Source organism: Pygocentrus nattereri, chromosome 10, assembly GCF_015220715.1.
Source record: "Pygocentrus nattereri isolate fPygNat1 chromosome 10, fPygNat1.pri, whole genome shotgun sequence".
NCBI lineage: Eukaryota > Metazoa > Chordata > Actinopteri > Characiformes > Serrasalmidae > Pygocentrus > Pygocentrus nattereri.
The window spans coordinates 8,883,168-8,902,088 of record NC_051220.1 but is presented as its reverse complement, the minus strand read 5'-3'; the positions used below and the strand labels follow the sequence as shown (position 1 = coordinate 8,902,088).

Genomic DNA, 18,921 nt, shown 5'->3' with positions numbered 1-18,921 from the left:
CGGTGATCTCTCGCAAGAGGACAGTGGACCACTGTTGGCCCACTGATGGCAAAGGTCCACTGGAGTTTTGCTCAGCGTTTTCAGGGTAGCTCATCTGTGGTTAAGCAGAATATTAAACAAATTTTCTCTTATCATCGCTCATTTTCCACTAACAGTCCAATTTACTCACTTTTCCTTCCTTCATTTCTTTAGTTATACTTTGTAAATCAGTTTAGTAAGTCATTTTAATCTAGCACAGCATCAGCAACATTTTCTATACAATCAGTCTACATCAGTTTAGTTTATAAAATAAAAGTCTCTGTGCATTTAATTTTCTCAAACAGATTTTAAAAACTAGCTACATCTTGCATGCAGGACAATAATCTGGGTGGTCCGAGGGTGGACCAACAGTGGTAAACAGTCAGCAGCGTGCTGACCTTATGAAGCCAGCAGACCGATATATGCCTAGTATCTCAAAAATTGCCGGATGAGTTAGCGGTTATAAATGTAGCAGAAAAATAAGAAGGAGAAAAATATACCGTTGGATAAAAGTAGTGTTGCAATCACTAATTAGCAAATGTGCAAACTTAGAAAAATAAATTCCTGAAGAAAATGCAATGACTGCACAGATTTAGCTTGTTAAATTGTTGCTAAGTAGCTGCTGTGGCATCCCAGCCGGTTGCAAGGGTGTTGCAATGCAGTTCCTATGATATTGCAGGTAGTTGTTAGGGTGTCGCTAGGCAGTTGCTATGCTATCTCAGGTGGTTGCTATGATATCCTGCACGGTTAACAAGGTGTTACCAATAGACTACTGGTACTGCAATATAACCTTGGGTGCACAAGCTTTTGCACACCATTCATTCCTATAGGAAAAATATCATCATTTAATGATGACTGCACATCATTCTTGATCAGACTGAGCATTCCAGAGTTGAAAATTGTGTTGATATCGCAAAAACTTATCGCCTTAGCAGACAAAAAAGAAGGAGAATTGTATACAATTGGATGACAATAGTGTTTGAACTGCACAATCTCTAAAAACAAAGTGGCGTAAAGTGGACAGTAAATGGGAGGTAGGAGTTTCTAATGAAGTGGACAGTTAGTGCGCAATTTATACACCTTAGTGACACAGTCACACATATTAGCAGCACACACTGAGGGTGCTAGGCTTACCTATACAGCTCTATAGGATTTTTAAAGAGGAGCTGTGTTCACATCACAAAATAATTCATTCCTAAACGTCAAATATCTGTCAGTCTGTGTGTCAGTCAGTCCGTCCGGGCTGTTGGCGGCAAGACAGGTGTCATTGTGTCCGTGTCTTTGTTTTTGTTGTGGGATTTAGCTTCCTGTGGTGTTGTGCTAGGCCCTGTGCTCGGCCCTGTGACGGAGAATGTGGCGCAAAGGTCAGGACAACGTCCCGACTGCACATCAGCTCATTATGGGACACCAGAGGGGTCCTGTCAGGGAAAAGAAAAACGACATCCTATCAGACACCAAATGACATGGTGACCGTGACAGTGGATGCTGCAAGTCTGTCCCTCTGTCCCTCTCTCTCTCTCTCTCTCTCTCTCTCTCTCTCTCTCACTCCTTTTTTCAGGGTGACATTACAGTCAACCTCACTTAAACCTTTGAGACTTTGCAGACCACACAGAAAGCGGCACATCAATTCAGACAAAACTGACATTCAAAGTAAACTAGTTTTTATTACTGTCGGTTGAAAAGATTTTATTGTTATAACATTAAACACATAATAAAATGCCCATTCATATCAGGGAGCAGTCGTGGGCTGGAGGTTAGGGAACCAGGCCTGTGACCAGAAGGTTGCCGGTTCGATCCCCTTGACTGAAGTGCCCTTGAGCAAGGCACCTAACCCCCAGTTGCTCCCCAGGCGCCATGGATAGGGCTGCCCACTGCTCTGGGCAAGTGTGCTCACTGCCCCCTAGTGTGTGTGTTCACTAGCGTGCATGTATGTGGGTGTTTCACTGCACAGATGGATTAAACGCAGGCCTAATTTCACAGTGTGCAAACACAGTGACAAATGGTTGTAAATTCTTCTAAATTCGAATCAGCAAGTTTGATATTTTTTTGTTCCTCCTTTTTATAAATATACATACATACATACATACATACATTTATTTGTTTGTTTATTTATTTATTTGTGTGTTTTAAGGGATTTTTTTTTGGGGGGGGGGGGGGGGGGTACATGAGAAGTTTTTGGTAGCGATGTATTCCATGTATGAAAGCAGCTTAGGCTGCATACAAAGTTATTATTTATAGTAGTAATAAAAGAAAATATGTTGTATGTATGAAAGTATGTATTACTATTTTTCTACTTACTATTACTAATAAATTAAGTACTTTTGGATCATCTGAAAGTGCAAAGCAAAAATAAAATCAATAAATGTTACATGCAATAAATTATGAATTTAATGCACTGCTCATTTGTATAGCATGCCAATAACAAACTGCAAGCGTGATTCATAAACTGCACACAGTGCAGCTCTGTTGTATAATATCTTCTAGAAATTTGTCAATATACTATTATATCTAAACTGCATTAATGTCATTTTTGTTACTATGGTTACGCCCTGTGTTCTAATGATTCAAAGCTTGGGAAGATGGACAGAGAAGTGTGATTGCCCTCTCTTTCACCCCAAATATGAACTGACAAGCCATCAGTGAAGAGACGGATTTTCAATTTAGAATAAAGGTCAGATTTTTTAGTATGACCTTTGAACCCAGAGCTTAGGCATGATCCTGTGTATGTGGGGCGAATGTAGGCAGGACGAGTCGAAACAGCAACTCCCCAAAATACCTCTAACAGCTGAATAATTCATAGTAGTGAGTAAATAATTCATAGCAGTTACTGAATAAGTCACAGTAGTTACTAAGTAATTTACAGTAGTTACTGAATCACTTACAGCAGTTCCTGAATCATTTGTCAGTTACTGAATATGTTATAGTATTTACTGAATAAATCATGGTAGGGCCTAAATGGGACATAATAGTGGCCAAATATATTATACGTAATAAATCATTTATAGAAGTTACTTAATAATTTATAGTAGTTATGGAATCATTTATCATAGTTACTGAATAATTCATAATAGTGCCCAAATAATCTATAGTTGTTACTGAGCAATTCATCCTAGTTATTGAATAATTCATAGCAGTTGCAGGATAGTTCATGGTAGCAACTGAACAATGTAAACAAAATGCAATAACTTGCTTAATATTCATAATAAATGGTGTACAAAGTACATTAATAACTAATTTCTTGAGATAAATAAGTCTGGAGTATAAGGGCTTAAACAATGGTTAAACAACGTAGTTCCTCATTTGACCTCAGCCAGCCGTTCCCCCGACACACGTTTCCCCAACTCTTTACTTTCTCACTCTGACGTGCTCTTTAGGTCCGAGTCAAGTCCAGTCTTGTCAGATCCTATATCGGCTTTCAGACGCGGGGGCCGCAGGGCAGTGGGTGGGGGTGCAGAGACACTACAGACCAGGCTCCTGTTACGGACATTACCCTGACGTGACCATCGTGACCGGTAGACCCCCTGGATGCTAACATTGCTACCACGACTAGCATGGTCACGGATTTTAAACTGTCACACTACAATACAGTAAGGAACGATGGGAATCATAACACAGGGTTGTGAAGCCGTAAGAAATTGCACAATGTGACGCTTTGTGATGTAACATGATATGCATGCAATGAACTGTAACATCTAGTATAACTGCTTGCTTATTATGGTTTAATTAAAAATCTCATTTGTACAACCCCCTAACCCCAAATGCAGCCATGTTCATTGTACGAAGTTTGCATCTACAGTTTTTCATTGTAGCTATGAGGCTAGTGCAGCACACATGTATCGGAAGTTTATTATCCACCTTTAGCTTTATGCCAACATGACCTAAATCAAGCCAAGCCAAGTCATCTTTATTTATATGGCACATTTAAAAGACAAGTGTCAGCCAAAATTGGTTCACAATCAAATCAACCAAAAATGGTTCTTTATAGCTCTAAAAAGAGTTCTTCAGTTGTTACAAGCCTGATATCGTAACAATAGCAGAACCCCTTCAAAAGAGTTCTACATAGAACCATATACATAACACATTCTCTGTTAATCTGAAGAAACATTTCACCATGCAAAGCACCATCTAAGCATGCCAATGGTTCTGCATAGCGTGCACAGGCCTGAGATTGAGGATGTTCATGCTAACTTTCAGACACTGTAATTTGTTGCACTATGTTGCTGTAAGCACTATAGCATATGCTACCTGCTTTCTTTACTGTTGTGGGATTAACATCCAAGAGATTTTTCCAGACAGAAAAACTCATAAGAGCTCTGCTCACATCTGGCCTGCAACAGCAAAGCTAACCACGTTAACTAGCTTCTCCACACGCTAGCTTAACCAATTAGCATCGGAATCTCTGTCTGTGCCACTAAGATCTTCCCAAATGTTTGATTTTACAAAGTTCAGGTCTATCTGTCATATGGATGACATATGGAAGAGGCATTTGTCTGCATTAGATCCACTTAATGCTACCCACTTGAGCACGTAGCTAGCGGAACGTCCACAATGCAGGTCTGCTGCAAGATAGCAGGCCGAAATACATAAGGGACTACGACATAACGCCACTCAGGTACGTCTGCTTAAGGTTATGTTTGTAGGTATAATAATGAAATGAAATGGTTCATGTTTTGGTCTGACTAACATTTACGCACTTGGCCACACTTTTGGTTACTGCACTGACTGAAAATTGCTAAACATCAGTTGCAGTTCTTCTTACTGTTATCTTGCTAAAATGATTAACAACTAGCAATGTTAGCCACCTGAGTGGAACCCTGCAGTGTCAAAACAAATACTGACACTGACAGGTTGACAAGGCTTGTTGTGACGTTATTACATTATAGCAGAGATGAGGAGTCACGTGTTGACCATTTCACAACTCAACTCTAGATGAAAAACCTGGGAAATTTTAGCCTGAGAAAAACTTGATGCAGCAAGTAAGTTTTAATTTCTGGCCACACATTCTCTGGCAGTTTCAGGTTTGCTATGGTCAGATAACAAGCCTTTTTATTGGTAAGAATAATACTTTAAAATAGAATTATATATTGGTTAGAAAAAGCTCTAATCTGACAGACAGTACAAGTGCTTTGTGTGGCATTGAAAGGGTTTTATAAAATACCCCCCAAAAAAAGTTTAACTTAGCTTGTTAGTGGAAAGTACGCGACTAGAGATTCAAGACTAGACTCAGACTTGCACCAAAGACTTGAGGCTTGATGTGGACTCAGACCTCTTGAGACTTGACTAGGACTCATTTCTGAGACTTGACTCAGACTCGCACCATAAATACCTGATACTTGACTTGGACTTGCATTTTAGAGAGTAGACTTGGACCCACATCTCAGACACTCAAGTCTTGACTTGGACTTGCACTTTGGACTTGAGACTTGACACAGACTCAAACCTCAGATAATTAAGATTTGACTCGATTCAGACGTGCAGCTCAGAAACTCAGGACTTGTGACCTCAGACACCCGTGACACAACTTGGACTCACCCCAAGGACTAGAGACTTGACTCAGACTCGCACCTTAATTACTCAAGACTTGGCTTGGACTCGGACTTTGGACTTGAGACTTGACTCAGTCTCACCCCTCAGAAAATCAAGATCTGACTCAGACTTGCACCTCAAAGACTAAAGACTCAATTTGAACGTGCACTTGAGAGACTTAACACTTCTGACCGCAGACACCTGTGACTTGACTTGGACTAACCTCAAAGACTAGAGACTTGACTCAGAGCTTCAATACTTGAAACTTGACTCGGACACTTCAGAGTTGAGACTAAGATGGTAATGTCAGACTAAAGAGTTGAGCCAGACTCACATCTTAAATGCTTAAGACTTGATTTGGTCTCATACCGCAGAAACTGGACTTGGACCCACATCTCAGAGACTCAAGACTTGACTTGGACTCGCACTTAGGACTTGAGACTTGGCTCATGCTTGCAACTAACTCAAGACTTGTGACCTCAGACATTTGTGACTAACCTCAAACACTAGAGACTTGACTCAGAGAATTAAGATTGGACTCTGAACTTGAACTTTGGCCTCAAAGACTAAAGACTTGCACCATTCACATCACACTAGAAAGTTGAGTCAAACTCTCATCTTAAATGCTGAAGACTCGATCTGGTCTCACACCCCAGAGACTCCAGACTTGACTCAGACGCTTACGTGAGACTCAATTCAGACTCATGTTTCAGAGACTTGACTCGGACTCACACCTCAGAGACTCGAGACTTAACTCAGACGCCTATGTCGGTCTTGAGAATGGGCTTGGGCCTATCCCTCAGAGACTCGAGACTTGACTCGGATGCCTACATGGGACTCGAAACTGAGCTCGGATCTGCACCTCAGAGATCCCAGACTTGTGACCTCAGACTCTTGTAACTCGACTCAGTCTCACCTCAGAGACTAAAGACTTGGCTTGGACTTGCACCTTAAATACTCAAGACTTGACTCAGACTCGCGTTTTTGACTCATCCCGGACTCACAAATCAGACTCAAGATTCGATTCAGACACTTACATTGCTTTAAGAAAGGGCTTGGGCTTATATCAAAGACTCGAGATGTAACTGAAACTCGTGTAAAGTTTACATCTCTGCCTTACATCTATGAGCTAGGCAACATGTAGTGCTGAAAGCTGTTACACAAAGTCAGCCAGTGCTTTTTTCCCCACCGTATCTGGAGGTGTGGCAGCAACTCCCTGAGTGCAAGTGTTTGACTTAAAGAGAGACAAAACAGTGTGTCTGCTAATAACAATGTGTCTGGCAGTGCATTTGTATTTGGCCACTGCATTGCGTCTGTGTTTTTATTTTCCCTGACGTGGATTTGAACCAAAGCCCACATTTCCAATCTACTATCTGCATGTTAACCTGGGGCCCAGTGTCCATACCTCTACCTAACACACAGAGAGGGACAATCAGGCAAGTCCAACATCAACAAGCAACAACCAAACCCTCACTTTAAGCCTATGTGCATTTCTCTCTCTCTCTCTCTCTCTCTTTTATTGTGGTGCAGGAGGGTGTGAAAGCCAGGGCACAAGGTCCAGTTTAAGGGATTTGCATTAATGCAACAAGCTACAACAACATCAGCAACAACATCAGCAGAGACGACGGCTCTGGACAGGCCAGGCCAAACCTGCAGGCCTTGCATCGTCCTGGCTGCTCATGCCCACGGCAACCATTCCACAACGCCCAGTCACGTGACCTGCCACTGGTTGACAATGACTTTGGCTGCTGGTGTCGAGACAAACAGCAACAAAACATCAGAAGTCAGCAAACTCTGGACTTTTAAATGCTTGCCTCTGAAATAGCAGCGCCCTCTGGTGTCCATTGTGAGGAACTGCACTTGGGACAGTTGTTGGCACTCACTGATTTCAAATCAGCTTCTCTTATTCAAATCTTATGTTTCAAAGCTGGATGAATTCCATTTCCATCTTGCCACAACATGCATTCCCAAATAATGATCATGCTGGCACCTACCAAAAAGCTCTTCTCCTCTCCCAGCAACTCAAAATTCATTATTAATTATTAATTATTAAGTCCTAGCTCAAAAATAGACAGCCAAGATATGCTTGGTGTCTGAAATTTAATTTAGTTTTTCACTGAAAATAATGGCGACTACTGCTAAGGTGTAATACAAGCTTATACCCCACCAATTAGAACCATACTAACTGTACCATGCAATCATAACAGTAATTTTAGGTGATCTCTAGGAGACTTGATTGTGTCATACAGTGTCAGAGACCACATAATGTTATATCATAATGTAATAAATGTGGAAAAAAGTTTGTCTTGTAGCTCAAAAGAGTAACCATCAAGCCTTAATTTTGTCCACGTTTATAGAGAATACAGTGTCAAAAACCACTATTGGAGATTATTAGAGATGACTGAACAACACACGTTTTAAGGCAATTTAAGCATGCTAATTGCTGTACATAAGCTTCTATTACTTGTTAGCTATATTAGCCTTGTAGCCCCAGTGTAAAACCAAAGAAATAAACTTCAGACACTGAACAGGTCTTAGCTGATCAACTGCATTTGGAGGTGGGGGTGGTAAATTCGAGCTTTGGCCAAACTATTCCTTTAGCTGTCATGTTTTAAAAATAAACGCAGAGCGTGGAGAAAATTGTTCATCATCGAGTCAGTCAAATTAAAGAGGCGTGGACGTTTGAGGTGCTTTGAAGTCCCAACTTATTTTACAGGCCATTTCCCACAGCAAGCACTCCTGACACAGAGTGATTGACAGGTGGAGGGCGGGGCCGCTCAGAGAGTGAAGTGTATGCTCTTACTTTAATCTGTGAGTGCTTGTGTGTGTGTGTGTGTGTGTGTGTGTGTGTGTGTGTGTGTGTGTGTGTGTGTGTGTGTGTGAGTCATAGAGAAGGTAAAGGGTGAGAGTGCTTTCTAAAACCTGCTAAATATTCCTGAGAGCCTCATAGTTTGGATATACACACACACACACACACGGTATCTTTTAAAATAGAAATTATTTTTGTTCTTATAAATAAAGTAATAAAAAATTATATTAAACTTTTAGAGACTTACTGTTTTAAAAAATAATAACTCATTTTTATATTATATTTGATAATATGTTATTATTGCTGTCCAAAAAAAAGCATGCACATCTATATGCTTTTATTTTTATTTTTTACATCATGAGCATCTGCCTTTAAAATGATGTGAACTGAAAAGCTTCCAAATTTTTATCATTTTATTTTTTATTTATTCTAATGATCTATGGTTACTTTACAAGCTGAAAAATACATAGTCAAAATTAATAGTTATTAATGATATGCTTAAGAAATGTTTTGAACATACATGATAATATTTTAGGTGAAATTATCGGATTTGAGATTTTTAAATATGAGGCCTTCTGGATATTAATTTAACTAGAACTTCATTGTAATCATTAATTTTATAAGGACTTCATGAATATCCAGAGTACCATTCTAATAAAATGAATATCCAAGTTAAAATAAAATATTTACAATGAAGTTAAAAATTTGAATTTACAAACAGAATAATTCTAATAAAATTAATATTCATATTAACTTTATTAGAATTTTGCTATAGATCATATTTTAACTTAATTCTGGAAATTATTATATTTGAACCTTTTTTTACTTTTTACTATGTTACCTATCTTACTAGAAATTTATCCTGAATATTAATTTTATTAGAATTTAATTCTAGATATAAATTTTAGTTTTTAAACTTAATTCTAGATATTTTATTAGAATGTCATTCTGGATATTAAAGGTATTAGAACTTCATTTTGGACACTAATTTTATTAGGACTTCATGAAAATCCAGAGTGAAGTAAATAAATTTGATATCTAGAATCAAGTTACAACAAAATATCTAGAATGTAGTTTAAAATGTAACATTTACATCCAGAATTTGATTCAAATCAAATTAATCTTCATATTAACTTTATTAGAACTTTGCTACAGATGTTTTATTTTACCTCCTTTCTGTAAATGTTTTTAGTAGTTTAACTATTTTGGATATTAAAATTATTACAAATTCACATGGAATATTTATTTTTATTAGAACTGAATTCTGGATGTAAAATTTAGTTTTTAAACTTCATTCTAGATATTTTATTTTAATGTGATTGTGGATATTAATTTTATTGGAAGTACATTCTGGATGTTAACCTTATTAGAACTTCATTCTGGATATTCACTTCGTTAGAACTTCACTCAGCATATTAACCTTATTAGAACTTCATGCTGAATATCAAATTTAGTAGAACTTCATTCTTTAAATCATAACATTCTTGATATTAATTTCATTACAACTATATTCTAGTGTGGTTGTTTTGATGAATCACTGAGTTCATGTAATTCAACGAAAGCTAATTATTTTGGTTAAAATAATGCAGGTAGATTTTTAACCATCCACCAGTGTTGTTTTATGCATTGGAAGGCAAATTACAGTTGCAATATGTAGCAGTAGCGTTGATATGGTAGTGTTTTGTCTGTTTGAAACCGGTGAGGTTGCATAGGACCAGTAAATTACAAATACATTTACCTGATTTCAGACTTTACAGTGGCGATTCCAACTGTCTGCAGAGTAGTTTAATACTTCACAGCCTGCAGGACGAAGTTATGCCCGTTTACACAAATCCATAAAGCCGCATAAACAGCCTGCTCATTGTGAAGATGAGTTACTGTCAGAAATAAGCAGCGGCCCTGAGGTAATTACACACACTCAGGTTTCAAGGTGCGGCAGCTAAAAAAAGACAGACTGCCACTTACTGTCAGAGCATGTTCCTCACCTGCTTATAACACGAAACCCTGTTGTAAGTTGTGACCTTACGTGTGAAAGCAAAGACATACAGAACCGGTCAAAGCTTCCACACGTCTGAATGTTTATAATCTTAGACATACAGTGCTGTGCAAAAGTCAGAGGCCCCCATTCATTTCACTCATTCATTTCAGGCCTTAAGGGAAAAATGCATTTTTTTTTTTTTTTTTTAGAAGTTGCAAAAGTCGGATGTAAAAGTGTGAACGCCCTCTGGTCAAACAGCATATTTTGTTTCATTAATAATTTAATATGCCAGTTTCTGCAAAGTATAGTATACAATAGCTATTTATTCCAACATATTGGAAAAAAGCAAAAAGTACAAACTATTAAATGTGCCAAAACAAAGCGCAGACCACAATTTATACTTTATTTTCAACTTTCAACTATAACAAATAAACAGTAAATAAAAATAAATCATGCAGGATGTTTTCAAAAGATAAAAAGTAAATGAGTAAAAAAGTAAAAACAAGAACTAAAAAAAACAAGAGTTTCCACAACTGGAGTTCAAAACCTCATTAAAAGCTACATGGCTAAATGGGGCTGCTAACAACCACCTGGAAGACCTGGTAGACACCAAAACTGTCCTCATCAGATAAACAGTACGTAAAGCTTACATCTTTGAGAGAGGGGAGAAAATCAAGCTCCACTCTTCCTACTAAAAAATTTTTTTTTTTTTTTTTACATTTATTTAATTTGGTTTTATAACAAGTGAAACAATTTACAGGGTACCTGTGGTCACCTGGGACAAAAAATTATATATATATCATATCTAGAAACAAGAATGTAATCTAAAATCGTAGAATGACGTGTATGTAACGTGTAAGGCTTCTAGGCCTATAACACCTGTTTTCAATGATCTGGCTTCAGGTCAGACTGGTCAGCAACAGAAGCAAGGACCAGACTACCAAAAGATATGGTACAATGCAGAATAAGTCCTGGACTACAGTGCATTTGGACATCTATGTCCAAAACCTCTTTTAATGAGTGAATTCAGCTACTTATACAAATTGACACAGCTTGAATAATAATCTCTACAGAGTTGGCTCCATTAGCTGGTCACCATGCCCAATGCCAACCATGGGTTTGGAGGGTATAAAGCTCTCCAGCACTGGGCTGTGGAGCAGTAGAACCGAGTTCTCTGGGGTTGTTGGAGCTCCATCCAATATCTCTGGGATGAGCTGGAGAGATCCAGAAATGACCATCCAACATCAGAATCTGACCTCATTAATGCTCAATCAAATCCTCAAAGCAATGTTCCAACATCTACTATAAAGCCTTCCCAGAAGAGTAGAAGCTGTTACTGCAGCAAAGGGGACAAACTCACCATTAGTCCCCTTCATTTCAGAAGAAACGCTGCTGTCCACAAACTTTTGGACGTGTAGGCAAAAGAGTTGGCTCTTATTGTCTTATTGATCAGCTGAGCCGACCAATCGGATTTAAAAAAAGAAGCTTGAATTCAAATCACTAGTTCAGTGCCACAGTTCAAAAATCTCTTCAGGCTCTACAAATTCCATCACACACTGAGCTGCACTGTCCTCTAGTGTTTGGAAGTTGTAACTGCAGGTCATCTCTGCTCATTAAGTAATAATGCAGTGGGCACACTTACTGGCCACTTTATCAGAAACCCCTCTCTTGTAGCTCTATCTTCCTGGTGGACAGATAGCTCATCTGTAGCTCATCTGTTTATGCAAATTTGGTGTCCTTCAAGTCCTTCATCAATAGGTTTCTGACCACAGAGCCGCTCCTCCCTGGATATTACTGCGTACTGGGCCACTCTCATTACTTCTTACACTAAATAATGTAATTTAGTCTCATATAAAAATCACCTTCAAATTGCTACATGGCCCTGGATACACAAACAAAAGCCACCAAAGAAGCTTTGGTCATCCTGAAATATCTAAAGTAGCAGACCACATGGCAAACATCTAGAATCAAGAATCAGATCTAGAATCAATGTAGAATGAAGGGTAAGGCAGGCCTTTAGGCTATTCTGCATGCATTAAGATAAACAGAACTTAAAGCTTTCATCTTTGAGAGAAAGAACAGAATTAAGCTGCTTCAGATCTGAAAACCTCCACAGGTGTTTCTGTCCATCCACTGTGAGATGACTCAGTGTTGTGGGTCTGAAAGGATGTGAAGCTCTCAAGAAGCCCCACTGAAAAGGAGACAAAGAATCAATGTAAAATGAAGGGTATGTAATGTAGACCTTTAGGCTATTTAGCACGGTGGCACATAGAACAATGTTGACGTTATCAATATGGCTGTCATCATCACAGAGAATAGAAATCGGCCCAGCGATCTGGCCGCTGGGTAGAGGGGTCAGCAGTGGCAGCAAAGACCAGATCGCCAAAAGATACTCTGGGCAGCTATCTGATGAAGGCAGAAGGGGCTAACAGAATAACGACAAGGCAGATGAGATATACTTCTGTTCAACAGGGATCATTTTCATTTTGGTTGCAGATAGATGTAGAAGCTTCTAAAATAACTGAGAAAGCAGTAGAACATCAAGACTTAATTTCATAATACCTCATAAAATCTGTCTAAAAAAATTAGCACACAGTAAACATAACATGTTTTCTCACATAGGTCTACTCCTTTAAGCCTAAAGCAATGGTATTACTGGAAACAGCATGAAGGTAAAGTGGACTTGCCTGGGCTAGCCAGAGTGAGTAGTAATTCAGAGTCTTGTTACCTGAGACTGAAGGATTTAATGTTCTCAAACGGTATTTTTCTAGTCCTGGAGTGCAAAAGAAGGATGGCTAAGGCCCTGAGAACTTGCTTTAAACCCTGGAAATCTATCGCTCCTATTAGCAGTGTTAACACAATTTGTACATGCAATCACAGTATTGCTTAAAAAATGAGAACTTTATTTTTCATTACAAATTCCCTACAACATCCCTCCTACCTCTCATTAGCTGCCATTAAGACCCAACCACAGATAAAACCCCACTGGAAATTTGCCTAAAAAGCAAGTTTGGTGCCTGAAGTTTGCTTCTTTGGTTCTAAACTGAAGCTAGGAGGCTAAAGTAGCTAACAAACAGTGGAAGTCTGCACTGGGCAAGCTGCATGACTAAATCATCATACATTTTACCTCAAAAACCTCAAATAGATTCGCTTATGTGGTTTCTAACATGGTATGACACACTGTTAGCTATATAAATGGACAAAAAAAAACTAAACATTGTATAGCTAAAAACAGTATCAGCAGCATACGATTTGAGGCAATGTTGTGATTGTTTAGGCCTACAGTTAGCACCACGCTAACTGGAATGCAGTATAAGGTTCCTTTACTTGTTAGCTACATTAGCCTCTTAGCTCCAGTGCAAAAGTAAAGAAGCAAACTTCAGACACCAAACTTCACTGGGCCAAGTGAATCAACCTTATCTGGACCAAGGTGGCAAACTGTGGAATATACAAAGTCAAGATAAGCCTCACAGGTAAGCTCTCTGACTGCAGATTTACCACCTTCATAACTCCTGAACTTGCCCATTCTCGTTCGAAGTTTGCCTTCTTATTTGACCTCGTTCACAACTCCCCTATCAAACGGCCACCTGAGACATTGTTTGCATTGAGGTGGACCATCAGAGGCGTTTGTTTGCAGGAAACCACCGTCTCGTTTCGTAGAGCAGAGAGCCAAGAGAGGCTTATGCAGGCAATTTTCTGGAAACAGATTAAGACTATCACACATAAAAAAGATGGTTCTTCAAGGGTTCATTAGCAAAGAAACTGGTTATATACAGAACCATAAACACTCAAAGAACCCTTTATATGATTAAAGGGTTTTTTGCATAGTGAAGGGGTTCTTCAGAATGGTGGAGAATGCACTGTAAATGGTAAATGTATAAAGCACCATAAAGGGTTCTGCTACTGTCACAAGCTCATATCGTAATAACAGAACCCTTTTTCGTGCTATACAGAATCCTTTTTAAACCCATAATCTCTGAAACAGCATCAATGTTTATTAACTATATCAAAATCAGTATACAGTATGTAGCAGACATGCTCATTAGAAGAATTCTAAACCTCAATTAACAGCTCTTTACAAACACTAAGTTCCTGCTAAAGCCTGAGTAAACTGAAATCAATGTGATCAGTTAATAATCTCAGTGTTACTGAGCTCTGCTAAAGCCTGAGTAGACTGATAAATCAATGTGATCAGTTATTAATCGCAGCATTACTGAGTTCTGCTAAAGTCTGAGTAAAGTGATAAATTAATGTTATGATCATTAATCCCAGTATTACTGAGATCCATTGAGGAACAAACAAGCTAACAATATAACCAGTAGTGGACAGGTTTTGTGAGTGATAAGCTTAGCGTCATTATTGTATTGGACTTGGGAGACTGTGAGAGCAGCAGTGGACTATGCCAGACTGCCCATGCCTACTCAGCATAGTATTAATTGTTCAGCTAAGCCCATTTTTGCTGTGTGGTCTTATTTAAAAACTCTGATTACTCGATTTATTGCAATGGTTGTTAGATTACACAATAACCAATACACTAGATTTCCAAAAGTATTCACTCACCCATTCAAATCATTGAATTCAGTAGTTCCAATCACTTCTTTGGACACAGGTGTATAAAACCAAGCACTTAGGCGTGCAGACTGCAACTCAGCCATGAAGTGGTAGGCCTCGTAAAATGACAGTGCAGGGTCAGCGGATGCTGAGTTGCATAGTGCACAGAGGTCACCAACTTTCTGCAGAGTCAAGTGCTACAGACCTCCAAACTTCATATGGCCTTCAGATTAGACCAAGAACAGCGTAGAGAGTTTCATGGAATGGGTTTCCAAGGCTGAGCAGCTGCATCCAAGCCTTACATCACCAAGTGCAATGCAATGTGTTGAATGCAGTGGTGTAAAGCGCCAACACTGGACTTTAGAGCAGTGGAGACGTGTTCTCTGGAGTGACGAATCACGCGTCTCCATCCGGCAATCCGATAGATGACTATAGGTTTGGCGGTTCCAGGAGAATGGTACTTGTCTGACTGCATTGTGCCAAATGTAAAGTTTGGTGGAGGGTGGATTATGGCGCGGGGTTGTTTTTCAGGAGTTGGGCTCGGCCCCTTTCTCCCAGTGAAAGGAACTCTTAATGCTTCAGTGACCAAGACATTTTGGACAATTTCTTGCTCACAACTTTGTGGAAACGGTTTGGGGATGGCTCCTTCCTGTTCCAACATGACTTCACACCAGTGCACAAAGCAAGGTCCATAAAGACATGGATGAGCGAGTTTGGTGTGAAAGAACTTGACTGGCCTGCACAGAATCCTGACCTCAACTCGATCGAACACCTTTGGGATGAATTAGAGCGGAGACTGCGAGCCAGGCCTTCTCGTCCAACATCAGTGTCTGACCTCACAAATGCGCTTCTGGAAGAATGGTTATAAATTCCCATAAATACTCCTAAACCCTGTGGAAAGCCTTCCCAGAAGAGTTGAAGCTGTTATAGCTGCAAAGGTTGGGCCGACATCATATTAAACCCTATGGATTAAGAATGGGATGTTCTCAATTTCATATGTGTGTGAAAACGGGTGAGCGAATACTTTTGGAAATATAGTGTACTTTAATATATTAATAGAAACAGTGCAACATTTGTATTTACAATGCCCAAACTGAAAAAAAAACATCCCTACTTGGCCACTTTACTTTACGTTTATTGTCCTTTATCTCTCTCTATAAGTGCTAGGGGGTTCAGAGGTGCAACACAATCCACTACTCCTTTGTGTGTCTGTTTGTAATGAGCCTGTAATGACCTCATACAAAATGCAGCACAGGGATCAGCTATCGCTATCTCTCTCTCTCTCTCTCTCTCTCTCTCTCTCTCTCTCTCTCTCTCTCTCTATACTAGAGTTTCTATAGCACTCAACAACTACTGCAGTTCTATACCCCTACAGAGTGTTTACCCCACAGGAGAAAATTGCAGTCAACATCTCTAAAGCAGGCAAACCAACTACATAACATGTCCAAGGACAGCCATAGCATAACATACATTTTATATATTAGTATTGTATGACAGTTTTAGGCATCTAAGCAAATTTTTAAAAAATTTACCTCAGCAGTGAGTTTATCACAGTATACATTAGAATAAAGTCATATTCATAATTCAAATATAGTATAAAAACAATTAAAGTAACAAGAATTTCTTGGGTCCATATTTTTCCTTGACACCTTCACAGCCACCACAGAGACACAATTTACTGAAGCACTGATTGGTCAAACCAGGAGCTGCTTATTAACTACATATAATACTGGGCTTCCTCTAAGAGAAGTTTGAAAATTAAACAAACACACTAACATCCATAAAATCACTATATATATATATATATATATATATATATAAATAATCATAAATTTTCTATAAGTTGTTTATTCAAATATTAGCACTTTTCTTAGCAAATAAACACATACTACACAAATAAATAGATGTTGAAAATGTGTCTTGGGTGCCTAAGACTTTCTCACAGTACTGTATATTGGGTGGTAGATGCCACCAACTCCATCAGCCAGCGTGATTCAAGCCAAGGAGGCATCTGTTAGCTGATATAACAGAACTGGTGGTTAGTGTTCTCCTCCAAGCGTTAGTGGCAGGTAGAAAAGATGCGGTGGCTCACTTCACAAGCTTATACCAAGTCATGTGTTTACCTTCACCCTCCTAGCACTGGTGGTACCGTGTGGAGGACTCACTAACTAATGAAAAAAAGTTTGGTCAGTAGGGGGAGCAGCGCACTCATGGCTCCACTGAAACCCTGCCCAAAAGGTACTTTATGCTGACCTTTTTCGACTCCCTATTGAAACATCTGCCTGGATTAGGCCGTGCTTCGTGTAAACGTGTTTATTTCATGCACTGAGGCTGATTCATCATCTGCACTTAAGTCTTGTTTCCTTGACGTATGAAAGTTTCATGAATCATATGCAGAGCAGCTTGTACATCATTAAAGACGAGCAAATCTGAGCTCTTTCTGCATGACTTACACGATTCACTCAATAAGCAGAATGATATAGATGAAACAAGAAAAGTGCTATTACTTGTGATAACAACACAATGTTTCATATCAATCTGCTTAAAGATTAAAGCTTTACAAAAGCCTTGCAATGCCACAGCAGATATCTCAATGAAAGGAGCGTTTATTCTGTGTTAATATTACAATCTAAAATCATCTTTCAGCAAACACAATGACCGACATTATTAGTACTGCAAAAAACATTCAGTTTATTGGGCTTGCATGGAAGTAAATATCATAACCTTCAGCAAACACAATAACACACTGTCCACCGTCCACATAGAAACCACTGCCTTGCTGGTGTACAGCTAAAGACTGTAGGTTATCTGTTGATGCACAGTCTGTGCCCTTGCAGCGCTTTATCAGTGGTCAAGAGCCACTCTTGGCTGGATATTTTGGGTGGTGGACCACTATTAGCCTAAAAACATCTGCAGCACTGCTTGTACACTTGTACCAACAGCAGCAGAGGTCCTGTGATCAGAAACTGACCAATGATAATTGGGGGGGGGGGGGGGGGGGTGTTTACAAGGTAGGTGTTTCTAATAAAGTGGCCAGTTAGTGGAAGAAGAAGGTGGGTGTTTCTAATAAAGTGGCCAGTTAGTGAGGTTGGTATTTCTACACATTCTGCTGGTGCAGCAATATTAAAACAGGTTTGCTCTGTTTATAAACTCCTCAGAACTAGTAAAACAGTATGCCAAGTGACCAAAGATGCCAATATTTACCCTTTAAACGTTCTGATTTTTCTGCCTTCGAACGCAAAAGTTTCACCGCAGAAGAAACTACGACTGCATGTCACGCACGGACAGGATTGAGTAGAAGTTCTGTAAAACAAACTGTTTCTAACAAAATAGCAGCTAAAATGTGTCAGGAAAGAAAGCAACACTGCAAACACTGAAAACACGTGAATGAATCCAGCATATATAGCGATTGACTGACTTACCCCAGTCTGTAGGCGAGCCAGTCGAAATCTCGAAGGGTTACAGTCTGGAACAGATGACGCTCATTACGGCTCATATGAAGCCAACCAGCATGTATTTGTTGCTGTTTGTCTACTCGGAAAAGCAGACATATCACTCCAGAACCAGGATTTCTCCGCTGCCTGGCAACCCACTCCCTTTACTACAACACTGTCTCAGTCTGGCAGCCTGTAGTCTGAAACTTACGGTAAATTTTGAACCAACTATAACCGGGTCCCTCTACTGATTCCGTGGCAGGCTGTTTTTTTTTCCTTTATTTACCAGTCTCTTCTATTCGAGCCTAAATTTGGTTTCCTATTCGCCAGCTTGTTGCTTCTATTTTTCCCGTTCCACCTTAAATAGTGCATAAATAGTTACATTCTGGCGCCTGGCGCGGATCAATTTAAGGTGGAACCGAAAATTCGCAGAAGAACCTGGCGAATAAGAAGCTGACTTCATCATTCATCGCATTGTAGTAAGAAATACTGCAATACATTATAAAGGCGATAGGCGGCGCCCGAGAGACAGAGTCTTAAAATGAATGGAAATGAAATTAAGCGGTCAAAGTCGTTTGTTAAATGCGTTTGTAGCTTATAACGCA

At 39.3% G+C, this 18,921-nt stretch overlaps 1 protein-coding gene across 1 annotated transcript in view; it reads right to left on the bottom strand.

Moving 5' to 3' along the window:
- Nucleotides 1-18,655, bottom strand: part of LOC108431669 (WD repeat containing planar cell polarity effector) — a 114,282-nt gene extending 95,627 nt beyond the window's left edge. The window contains exon 1 of the mRNA XM_017704974.2: nucleotides 18,305-18,655. The gene's annotated coding sequence lies outside the window, so the exon portion shown is untranslated. The remainder of the gene's footprint in view (nucleotides 1-18,304) is intronic.
- Between the last annotated feature and the right edge of the window lie 266 nt (nucleotides 18,656-18,921).